General features: G+C 44.6%; 1 protein-coding gene across 1 annotated transcript in view; it reads right to left on the minus strand.

The window, feature by feature from the left end:
• The window catches only part of ADAMTS6 (ADAM metallopeptidase with thrombospondin type 1 motif 6), a 1,840,341-nt gene that overhangs the window by 918,703 nt on the left and 908,606 nt on the right, over nt 1-13,032 (minus strand). The gene's annotated exons all lie outside the window — the stretch shown is intronic.

Genomic DNA, 13,032 nt, shown 5'->3' on the forward strand with positions numbered 1-13,032 from the left:
AGATAGGTGCTTTTTCCTAAGCAATATTCAATACCTTCCTTTTTAAACTGAAATGAGAAAGGAATGAAAGGACATTTTCAAATTATATGTAAGTTCAAATTAGTAACCGTCTTTCTGGTAAATACTCTAGTGTCCAAATGAATTCTGAAAGTTCAATGCTCTTATGTCATTGGTAGGGGACGCTGGCTTCATCTTGACGCAGGAAGTGGCATCATATGGCATCATCAAAGCCATAAAATGCCCACTCCAGTGCAGCAACATCAGTTTCAATCCATTTGGCACATGCCTGCGAAGAGACAAATCGACATTATGATGTGCCAAAATATTCTTATTTGTCATCTTATTAACTTTCTCTATAACAACCCATCAAACGGGGAGGTAGGTGGGTTGGTGAGGAATCTGCAGGTAGAGAGAGTGTCCACCAGTATACACGTAAGTAACTTTTTCTTCTGATGATGGTTCTACCTGCATAATCCTCACCTGTAGAATAGATTGCTGAGTAGGACCCTACCTATGAGTTGGGTTGATGGATAATTATATAAGAAAATCCTGCAAGACAGATCTGGCAAAGTAGCTGTCTATGCACCCCTGAATCAAAAGTGTGCAGTGATGATCATGTGCCTGCTGTGCATATGTCTTTGATTAGAATTCCTTGTACAATAGCAGAAGTGGTGGATTTAAAGACATAAGCCCTGATCACTTATGGAGGTTCCTTCTTTGCAAATGCTTAGACGATTTTAATGTAAAAGATGATCCATCTTGAAAGGGTCAATTTTTACATCACTTTTCCCTTCTAGGCATCACAATATCCCACAAAGAGCTGGTCAACTAGTTGGATGTCATTCGTGTGGTTCAGGTAGAATTTGACAGTCCGCTTAGGATCCAACCTATGCAAGCGCCTCTTCTCCTTTGTGGGATGGGTTGGAGGATGAAAGGTTGAAAGGGTGATAGACTGGCTGAGGTGGAAGGGAGTAGCCACTTTGGCAGGAAAGCAGGCCTGGTTTGCATCACTAACTTGTCTGGAAGAAAGGAAGTGAAGGGAGGACTAAAACTCAGAGCTTGAAGTTTACTTTCCCTTCAGGCTGAAGTAATGGCTATTAAAAATACAGTTTACAATATCAAAATTATTGTCTCTTACCAGATGTAGCCGAGTTGGTAATTCATGTACTACAGCTGATAGTCTATAGCCCCAACAGGAGCAGCCTGCCTGCTGCTCAGACCATCTTCAACTGTCACACCTCACTCACACAGGCACCCACACATTCCATGCATCTCTGTCACACCAACATTCCACTTAGAACACTCACACTGGCTGAGCAGCAAGGAGCTAGGTAAACTGGGATAAACATAAGTAAATAAGCAGGATATAACATATCCCCCTCCATTTAAATGAAAAATGAAAATAATAATACTACATGGGATGAACTATACACAAGAAAACGCATATGCAGAAAACTGTTCAAAACTCTGGGATGCTGGCCGTGTCTTCCGGACAGGCTTCAGACAACGAAGGATGGGTTTCACTACCTTGGAGTGTTTCTAACGCTTGACCAGAATGTCTCTTATAGCAGGAATGTAGGAAGGGTTCTTAACAACTTCATAGAGGACGCAAACAGATGGCGACGGCTGCCGCTTACGATCCTGGGGCGCGCAGCCACGTTTAAGATGATGACGCTACCCAGGTTCCTGTACGCGTTCCAAAATGAATATTATCCAATTCCCAGAAGGGTCTTCCAGGAGATCGACTCGGAGGTCCGTAGCTTCCTTTGGTTGGGCAAGCAACCCAGGGTGGCGCTAAAGACCCTGCAGCGACACCAATATAGCGGGGGGATTTCACTTCCTAACGTTGAAACCTACTACTGGGCGGAACACCTAGTGTCCATTAACGACTGGTTCCATGTCCAAGCCATGCACCCAACGTATGCTCTAGAACGGTTCGCCATGGGCGTACACTCCTACAACCACTACCTCTATGGGGGTAAAGGTACGGGACGGCTACTGACGGCAACTAGACTCACCCTGGCGATATGGAAAAGGGCAAACCGGGTGGTTGGCTGGGATCAGAAACTTACTAGACAAACGCCTTTATGGCACTGCGCGTGGTTACCGGAACTGAATAAGTTGAGAGGGTTCAAACACTGGGACACCATTGGGATTTCGACATTGGGGGACGTGCTAGTAAGGGGGGACCTGAAGTCATTCTCGGTACTTAGGACGGAATTCGGCTTACTCCCCACGCAATACTACAAATATGCTCAGCTGAAGCATGCATGGGGGCGGGAGGGTTGCAGACGGCCTCACTCCCGTAATATGCACCACTGGAGGGGCGCCTATTGCAGGAACACATGATAGAGAAGGCGGTGTCCCTCACATATCGGACCCTCATGAACAATATGCCCGACACTCTGGGGGCGCTTAGAGTTACCTGGGAGACAGAGGTGGGTGAGATGGACGATGTGGATTGGAACACAGTGCTCATGCATCCACGAGAAGTGGCGATTAAGTCTCGGCTGCGGCTGATACAATTTAATATCCTGCATAGGACCTATTTTGACAGACTGAGATTGTACAGAATGGGGAGGATAGGGGACACGTCCTGTCTGAGATGCGGAAGGGAAGGGGGTGACTTCTACCACATACTCTGGATGTGCCCACAGATTCAGACGTATTGGCGAGGGATCCTGGGGGAATTAGGTAAAGTGTTAGAGGTTCCACTGCAGGAGGATCCCAATCTGGTGTTACTGGGCATGACGAACGATGTAGACCTCACTCGCCCACTGCTGACCTTCTTGGTTCTGGCCCTAGTGGTAGCAAAGAGGGACGTGGCGAAATACTGGGGAGCGCCCGCGCCACCCCGACTGGAGGAATTGAGGAGGGGTCTCGACCTATACATGGCAGCAGAAAGGGTAACATACAAGGCGCGGGGATGTCCCAAGAAATTTAGCAGGGTATGGTCCCCGTGGAGGAAATATCATGGCCTAGAGGGGGGTCTCTAGAAGGGTGGCTGGGAGGGGGTACCTGCACGGTCTACGGAAGGCATGAGTAGCCCAGGAGCATGGGCGGATATGAACAATAAGGACGATGGTGCAATCAGCAGAGCAATTCTTGAACTGGCTCCTCGTCTGAAGGGGGAGGGGGAGGGGGTGGGAGACAAGCAATGTGGGTGTGATGACCAGTGCTGACCTGTCTGTTTGGCTGTTCTTGTTTTGTGATAAGGAAAAAAATGCAAATAAAAATAATAAAAAAAACAAAAAAACTCTGGGATGCACTGTAAAATACAACATCTCGAGAGAGTATGAACAATTAAGAAACCAGAAACGATGAATAATAAATTGACACGCAATATCAAATAAATTGACAATCAATATCACCCATCCTCCCCCATAAAAACTATTTAAAAACAGTTTGTAACATGTAGCAAAGGGTGATACACACCCGAGACAAAATAACGTAAGCTGTGAAGATGGGGATAAAAACCCATCTTGACACCCCTTATGTAGGGGTCAAACATTTGGGATTGTAACCCATAAAGGCATCCCTCCTGTAAGGGTTTTCAACTTTAACCATGTATATGGGACTGTAACCCATAACCTACGGCTGACTAATGTAAATGGTTCATGACCCCTAAAGACATACACTCTGTAAGGGTTAATACCATGAACTGTGTAAATGGAACTGACACCCATTGAGACACCAAACAAGATGTGCAGCACAGGACGACTTATACACAACGTAAAACAAAAGTGCAGCACAAGGTGACTTAGACACCGTTTAACAAGTTAAAGAATATGTGTAGCACAAAGTGACCTACACACCGCATAGAAAAGACGTGTAGGGCATTGCGACTTACACACCATTAACAGATCACACATGTAAAGTAGAGCAACTACGAAACAGAAAGGTGGGAAACCACCAACCAAGAGACTAGAACCTCCCTCATGTAAGGGAGTGTGCAGTGTAAAAATTGAACCAAACTCCATACCCGTCCCTCATGTAAGGGAGTGTAATGTGTAAATAAGGAACTAAACTCCATACCCATCCCTCATATAAGGGAGTGTAAGAAGAAATCAAGAGATGGGTGACCACCACCGACTAAAACACTAGGACCGCCCTTATGTAAGGGTACCTATGTTTCCACAGTAAATGGGCAACTTAAACCCATAACCGCAATCCCAATTGTAAGGGATATAAAAAATTCAACGTACAGACATAGCTTGGATACAATGTTAAATGTCAAGTTTCTATCGTAGGGTAACCAACATGAATGCATGACGTTTCAACGTATACATTCTTTACACATGGCTTTACAACACGGTCGTTACAACAACAGCGTTGTTACCACGTGTGCCATTACATCGCAAGTAGTATCAACGGTTTACTGTAGGGGGCGCGCTGGACTTAGGAATAGTATTAATTACTATTCCTACTCCAGTTTGTGCAACAGCAAGGAAGGTGTTGGATTTAAAATCCAACACATTCCCCGGTGTTGCACATCCCCTACAGCAAGTCGATGATACGACTTGCGATATAATGGCATGAATGGTAACGCAGTCGTTGTAACGATCGTGTTGTGAAGCCATGCGTTGTGGAAACAGCGTTGTAAATATGCACACAAAAAACACAAATGTCTGGACCTTTTTAACCCCTTGAGTGCCCCGCCCTTTCCCCGCCCTGTGCCGGCCCTTTCATTAGTGGGCGGGGTTCATGACGAGATAGTCTCGTCATGGGCACAGCGCAACCGCGGCCCATGACGAGACCATCTCGTCATGGGCACTCAAGAGGTTAAGGGAGAAAGAGAACTACTGTGAGCAACATCTCACACAAATTGTTTGGAACGTTGAGCCTTAGAGGAAGTGAATACAGAATCCAAACATGCAGTGTACAAAATACCTCAATATTGTTGGAGGTCAGTTAAACCACAACATCCTCCATGCCACACACACAATTGTCTTAACAGTAAACCATGGGAACATTACCATTACTCGAAAGATGTTGAGCAAACCTAAATATACATTTGACTACCAAGCACCAATCTTCTTTTCCACACGATTGCTGAGTAGAGGAAGAGCCCATAAGCTCTGCCAGAACTGCTTGATGTTTGTTCATGCACACCTGGACAATGCGGCCTGACAAGCAACCGCGGACTTGCCTGCACACAACACAAAAGATGGCGGCATGAACTTGACGCTGCGCCAGATGGCACTAGGTGTGTCTGGGCAGCAAAGTGTCCCAAAGAAGCTCGGGGAGCTGCATAGCAACAAAGTCGTCGATGAGAAGCCTCACACCTCACTCACACAGGCACCCAAACATTCCATGCATCTCTGTCACACCAACATTCCACTCAGAACGCTCACACTGGCTCAACAGCAAGGAGCTAGGTAAACTGGGATAAACATAAGTAAATAAGCAGGATATAACAAAAATCATGAAAGAACAACTGTGAATGGGTTCAAAAGAAGTCCCCATGAGAAAAGTCAACACTAAATTAAGGTTCCACTGGAGAAGAACAAATGGGGTTGTAGAATACAGATCTGTCAACCCTTTTAAAAAGGAATAACAATTAGAGACTTAAAAATTAACGGATGGTCTTGCAGACAGAGGCACACAGACAAAGATGCTAAATATCCTTTGACAGTGCCAACAGCACAATCCCATTGAGCAAGGGATAGTACAAATTGAAGAACCCAAGACAACTTGGCCCGCAAGGGGTTGATCCCATTGCCCATGCATCACATAACAAAGTTCTCCCATCTGTCAGAGTAGACTGACTTTGTGGAGGGACTACACGCTGAAAGGATGACATTCGCCTCCTCCGAGGGCAGGTGAAAAGATCTCAGATGTCCCTGCTCAATCTCTAGGCATCTAGGTGGAGGCTCTGGAGATTGGGATACAGCACCATCTTCTCGGATTGGAACAGGAGGTCCGGTCTGAATGGCAATTTGAGCAGGGGAAACAGGGAGAAGCACTGAAGTTCTGTGTACCACATTTTTCTTGGTCAATCCAGGGCAAATATAATGACTTAAGCCCAGTCTTGAGAAATCTTCCTCAGGACTTGAAGAATTAAGGGTATGGAGGGAAACTGTAGTATAGCGGAATGTTCGACCTCAACTAAAACACATTGCCTCTCCAACGGTCTGCTCAAAGGCTATTGGAGAGCACAGACCTGCTGGCTTGAGCATTCTTCGATGAGGCAAACAAGTCCACCTGAGGGATGACTCGCTGGGCAAAGATGTTCTGAACTACCTCCAGAAAAGAATATGCCACTAGTGATCGTCAAGATAACACAGGCTCACAGACTGACTAGTCAGAGAGCCCGCTGGGTAATTGGAAGTGAGCCAGGCCTCAAGGCAGTGTGCCAAGACCACAGTCTCAATGCTTCCAACCTAAGGCGGTGAGACCCTACTTCACCTTGTTTGCTGATATACCACACTTCACCATTGTGTTGTCCGTCAAGATCTGGACAGTCCAACCCTGGATGGAGGGGAGGAAGGCCTATTGCATCAGTCGAAAAGCCGGCAGTTCCTGTAGCTTGATATGAAGAACCTGCTTTCCCGGAGACCAGAGTCCCCTGATCTCAGGATCCTCCACATAAGTTTCCCACTTGTCGGTGGAGGCATCCGTCACCACCACTCACAGTGCAGGGGGGTGAAGGCCATTCTGCAGGTCAGGTTTGCAGCATCCCCCCACCATACCACTTCTGCAGCAGAGCTGGGGCCATTTTGACAGGGACTGACAGATCTCGACTGGACTGTAGCCACTGCTTGCAGAAGCATCATAGCATGGCCGTATGTGCCAACGTGCATGCGTAACTAGGAAAATGCAGAAACTGTTGAAAGTGTGGAAAAAAGGGGACTGATGTTGCTGCACCATGGTGGGCGCTTCAAGGATTTGATGATGTCATATTATGCCACTTCTGGTGTCAAGATGAAGCCAGCGCCCCCTACCAGAGACATGAGAGATTTGAAGTTTCCGGATCTAGTCTGACACCTGGGACAATTCTAAAGGTGAAGAATCTGCAGGTAGAAGTCTCCATAAGAATAAACATTTACAGGAGATGCCCTTTTTTGCAATGTTTTACGGGTAAACAAGTGACTTAAAAACACATTTAAAAATAACAAACAGCTGTGGGTTTTTTTCCTCTCTAGAACCTATGGTGCCCCCCCTAAACATCCCTGGTGCAGGGATGTTTTAAAAGTGTATATTTTCTCTTGAGGCTGGTCCTACAACCCACAACAAGCCTCAACAGATAGAATTGGTGTTCTGAAAAAAAGGCCATTCGTTGAATCACCGCTCCACCATTCTTAGTTTCATCTGATGTTTCCTACAGTATTGTGCCTCTGTTTCTGTCTTCACCCTCGACATTTACTTTTATTAGTATAAGTTGCTATTAGCTACTCACATCATCATCTATTCAAAAAGCCAAAATAATGTCCTCCAATGAACCTCCCCCGGGAACCCCACTCAGGCTACCCCTTGTAGCAGAGAAGGCAAGACATCTACTGTACAACTTTTCTGCAATAGCTAAACATTGCCTACATGTAAAATCTAAAGAAAAACACAAGCTGAACATGAGAAGTATCATGCAGCATTTTCCCTATAACAAAAAGCTTTTCCCAGCTTATTCGCTGGTGTACTTAGTTCAAGATAGTAGTTTCTCATCGAAAACCAACAGGTATTTTGCTACAGTGCTGAGAGTCAAAAAAGATGTTTGAAATCAAAGTGCTGTAGATTTATGCCCTTAAATGGAAGTGTGAGTGTAAAGCATTTGGAGGAATAGTGAGCAAGCACGTGGATAAGTATACATTCTGCCTAACACTTCCTCCTGTGTCCAGACACTTTGGAATGATTTATCAATGACATGGTGAAATGGCTTGGCATCAGACTGTATTTGGCAGTCTCGCATCGTGCTCTTATTTACACCCATCAAGACCACGGAGAACAAATTAAGACCAGATGAGGCTCTCTCTGTCTCGCCTCCAACTTCATCTCGCACATACCCTTTTGTGCAAGAGCGGTGGATTAACTCAAGGTAGTTGGAGAACTCAGCAAGCAAACACTGCTAGCTCTAAACTTACAATTAAACTTACATCAGAAGCAGCAGATTGCATCATAGGTGGTAAGGTTTATATATACATCGACTAACAATTGTACAAAGGAGTCCACAATCCTGCATTAATTGCTCTAAAAATTAAGATGCATCTTTTCAGTCTAATCACTTTTTTAATATTATGCAAATCTTTTGAAAAGTAGATTCTCGGTGAACATCATATGTTGGAGGGAGAACATGGCGGCCGGATAGGAGCGCCGATCGGGAGCTCCCTATCTCTATAGGCAGAATTTGAATATACAATGACGTTTTGCCTGCTGACTCACATTTAACTTTGCTCCGATGGCTTCTAGATGCCACTGACGCTCGTAGCATGTCCTCTACCCCCGTTAAACTAGTAAAGGAGCCTCCGCTTCCCTCGGCGTCTCAGAACACACTACAGGTCAGCATCCGACTCCGTCTCCCGGCTGTCCCGTCGCTTCAGAGCCTCCAGGTGGTCGAAGCCCCACAGCAATCTCACACTCAGCCCCAGCAGTGGGAACGCCGGTGGCAGGGAGAGCAGCCCGGCGGTGCTAGCAGGTCCCGCTAAAGCATCTAAAGTAGCTATTTCAACCAGGAGGGGACAGACACGAACTCCGCGAGGTGCAGTACAAGCTAATAGGGTAAGTGAGGCAGGCAAGGGGGGAGGCTATGCAAATTCGCAAACCCTGGTTCGGATAAGCAAGGGCCAGAAAAAGGTTAAAACTAGCGGTAACCCCATAGAACAGGTACAGGAGACGTTGCTTAGCAGAGGGGTAAGATACTGTCTAAGAAGCAGAAACTTGCCAGACAACCTCACAATAGTAGTGGAACATCCCCAGAAAGTAAGCACTGTAGTACACCAGAGTTATAAGGATAAAACAAAGGTGGTGTCCCCCCCACAAATCCTGGAGTCCACCATAGTATCCACGCGGGCCAAGGCTGTGACTGAAAAAGTCAAAATCACCCCTCACTTCGATCATACTTTAAAGTTAAGCAATCCCTCCCAAAAGAGTCTAGTCCGCAGAAGACAGAATACACTGAATATAAACAAAATTCTACAATGGCAGAAGGTGGCTTAACAGCAGGCATCCCGCTTAGTGTCAATAGATTTGAGGGGCTTGAAGGTCTTGACCTAGATAAAGACACAGGAAATGATACATATATTAGCCCTGGGAATTCGGTCGAGAGTAGAGGGGGTGAAGGGCCACCGGCAACAGGTTCTAAGTCGTCAGATGGAGCTAAAACTGCGGACAATTTAATGGAGATATTGATCATCGAGATGAGATCAAACTTTGCTACATCTGCGAGAAACCAGCTTAGAATCCAGGGGGTCTGCGAAGCATTAGAAATCAAGGTTAACTTAATCATGGAAAGGATCATTACTGTGGAGGCCTCCGTGGAAGAGATGGGGAAGAGGGTCATGGCCAACAAAGAAGAGATGAGGGTCCTGCAGACAAGTGAGAAAGAGTTAAGAGGAAAGATTGAGTCTCTGGAAAATCAATCCAGACGCAATAATATGAGACTCCTAAGTGTTCCGGAGGGTCAGGAGGGAGAAGATATAAAAAACTTTGTGGTAAACCTACTGAAAGAATTCTTCCCTTGGATTGAAACTAAGGTTCTCTATGGGGACATACAAAGGGTACATAGAGATCCGTTCGGGAAACGCAAAAATAGGAAGAACCCTAGGAAGATTCTTGTAAATTTTAGAACTTACACACTTAAGGAGAGAACTTTGGGAGAGGTGATGAGAGCAGGATCCTATAAAAAGAACGATTGGTCCTTTCGAATAAGATCAGATATATCAAAGGCGACACAGGACCGACAATGGGAGCTTGGCCAATACATGCAGGAGCTCAAATCCCTGGGAGCCACAGTACAGATGAAATTCCCGACATCGCAAAGGATTATGTGGAACAACCAGATGCTCAATTTGAGGGAGGCCAAAGAGGTAGAATCTTTGATAAGTAAGATTATGGCACAAAAAGTATAATACGCCTATAGAGTAGGGGTCTCAAAGCGGCACGTTTGACTTGCCAATGGATAAAGGGAGGGTTCTCCTTGGGTGGGCAGGGGTGGGCGGAGGGGATGGGTACGGGTCATGTAAAATATGGTGCACTAAGGGTGTGTGAGCATTAGGCGGGAAAAAAAAATATCTGGTGCGATTCGCGAAAGACATGCGTATAAGGGAAAGCTACACCATAAAACATGGGAGTTAACATTCTCACTTGGAATGCAAACGGTTTGCGTGTTAGAGCTAGAAGGCAAAGGTTCGTAGAGTATCTCACATGCTTAAAGTGCAACATATTAACTCTTCAAGAGACCCATCTTTTAAAAGCAGAGTGGGGTGATATCATGAAAAGTCAGCGTTGGGTGGACTCTTATATCTGCACTGATCAGGCATCATGCGTCCAGGGAGTAGTTTTTATTTTTAGAAGGACAGCAAAAGCCATCATTGAGTCATCTAAGACCGATATAAAGGGGAGATGGGCCGTAGCGAACATAGGTATGAACGAGAGATTGTTGGCTATAGCAGGGTACTATGGACCCAACGTAGACGATCCCTCGGCTCTACAGGCGCTCTATTCATATCTTCTGGATGTTCCTGGTTGAATCATCTTGGGGGTTGACTTTAACATACTAATTGACCCCAAAAAAGATAGGAGCCCTCCAAAAAGTCCCCCACTTTATCTAAAATGAGGAGCTGGCTGAAGCTATAGCAGGATGACTTAGGTCTAATTGACATATGTAGAGGAAAAGGTAAAAAATCTCAAAAGTTCACCTTTAAGCATAAAAAACTGGGTCATTCTTCTAGAATTAATTATTTCTGAATTGATAAATCAATAGGGGGTGAAGTAAAAAAGGTAGAACACCTTCCAGCTCATCTCTCGGATCTTTCGGCAGTATTGCTGGAGTTTGAATTTCAGAGCCGGCAGTCTAGACACTAGATAAGACCTTGCTTTTAGACGCTAAGATAATAGTTGACCTGAAAGTGGAAACTAAATCTATTTTCCGGTTAAATTCTGAGGAGACCTCTTGTAAGGTCAGGTGGGATGCAAACATACAAGGCGGTACTTAGGGGGAAGCTGATTAGTTTAGCTGCCTATCGAAACAAGTTAATTAAAAAGCAAATAGGGAGTTTAGAGGAAGAAATACAGAGGCTAGAGAAGAGTATTAAGGAGGAAAACTTAGCTGATAAAGTGGAAGCATTAGCAGGGGAATTAAACAACAAGAAAAGGGAGAGTGTTAATATCTTAGATGCTCGAGTTAAAAGAAAATAGGAGGCAAGTATGCTTGCTCACTACCAATATGGTGAGGGGTGTGACAAGCTTTTAGCTTGGAAAGCTAAGACTGTTCTAAACCGCAATAGGATCTTAAGTATCCAGGATGAGGATAAAGTTCATCCTACTATAGAAGAGACAGAAATTAGGAAAGACTTTTATGTTTTTTTTAGAGAACTATATAAAGAGGAAACACGAGTTAGGGAAGACCATATCAAGGACTACCTTAACTCCTGGATAAAGCAGACTCTGCCAGAAGAGCACAGGGAAGAACTAAATGCGGAGATAACTTAATCAGAAGTAAGTGAGGTGGTTAAAGGTTTGAAAAGAGCAAAGGCGGCTGGTCCTGATGCTTTGCCTAATGAGATATATAGGCCTTGAAGGGGGAACTCGTGCCTGAGCTTACTAGTCTATTTAATGACAAATTCGTAAGGGGACAGCGACCTCCAAAATCTTGGGACGAAGCAAATATTTGCATTATACTAAAGCCTCGGAAGGACCCTAAGCTATGTGAATCATATAGACCCATCTCGATGTTAAACAGCGACTATAATATTTTTACTCAATTACTGGCAATAAGATTGGGGAAGTGGGCAGGGAGCCTAATTCATGAGGACCAAAAAGGATTTATAAAAGGAAGACAGATCCATGAACTCACACACGAATTAATAGGGGCAATAGACTTGGCGGTCAAAAAGAAGCTTCCCCTTTCGATAATTACTTTTGACGCCGCCAAGGCATTCAATAGGGTTAGCTGTTTTTTTTTTTACATAAACTCTGGATGCTTTTAAGCTGGAAGCAATTTTGTAAGAGCAGTAAGATCTCTATATAGATCTCCATCCTCATGTGTATTAGTATCGAAAGAGGAACCAGACAGGGGTGCCCTCTCTCTCCCCTGTTGTTTAACTTTTACATGGAGCCCCTAGCTTGTGCTTTGAGGTCAAACCTCCACATGTCCCCCTTCAGATATGGGAACTGGGTGAAGAAGTTCGCACTTTATGCAGATGATTTAATGATATTCACAGACGATCTGAATGGTTCTCTTCCCAGAACAATAGAAACACTGGAGCAGTTTGGTAATATATCAGGTTACCAGATAAACCAGCAAAAGACCGAGATTATGAGCTGGAATAGTCAGCGTAACAACCCCTTAGTAAAACATCAAATAAGATATCTGGGGATTCTGATTGTGGGAGAGGTCAAGAAGATTGCTCAAATCAATTTCAATAAAATTCAAACAGAGTCCAAAAAACGTCTCAATGCTTGGAAGAGTCTCCCGTTGTCATCCTTGGGTCGTTGTAATCTGGTAAAGATGATGATTTTACCCAAATTCACTTATATCTTTAACTAGATACCACTTGAATTAAAAAAAGAATGGGTCGGAAGAATGCACGGAGATATCAGTAGCTTTATTTGGGCTTCGAGAGGGGTTAGAATCTCATAGAAGAAGCTAAGGAGAAAAAAGGAGCATGGAGGCATAGCCAGTCCGGATGTGTTCCAATATTATGGAGCTTTTCACTTTAAAAACTTTACAGTATTATTCAAGAACTACTGCTTTATCCACCTTACAAGCAAGCAATGATAGGTCCAGAAGGAAGTCATTTTCTTTACAAATTTGGCCACACAAAATTTTTCAAGAAAATTAAATTAAAAGTCCTGGGATCGGCTATTAGATTTTGGGTTCAG

Source organism: Triturus cristatus, chromosome 2_1, assembly GCF_964204655.1.
Source record: "Triturus cristatus chromosome 2_1, aTriCri1.1, whole genome shotgun sequence".
Taxonomy (NCBI): Eukaryota; Metazoa; Chordata; class Amphibia; order Caudata; family Salamandridae; genus Triturus; species Triturus cristatus.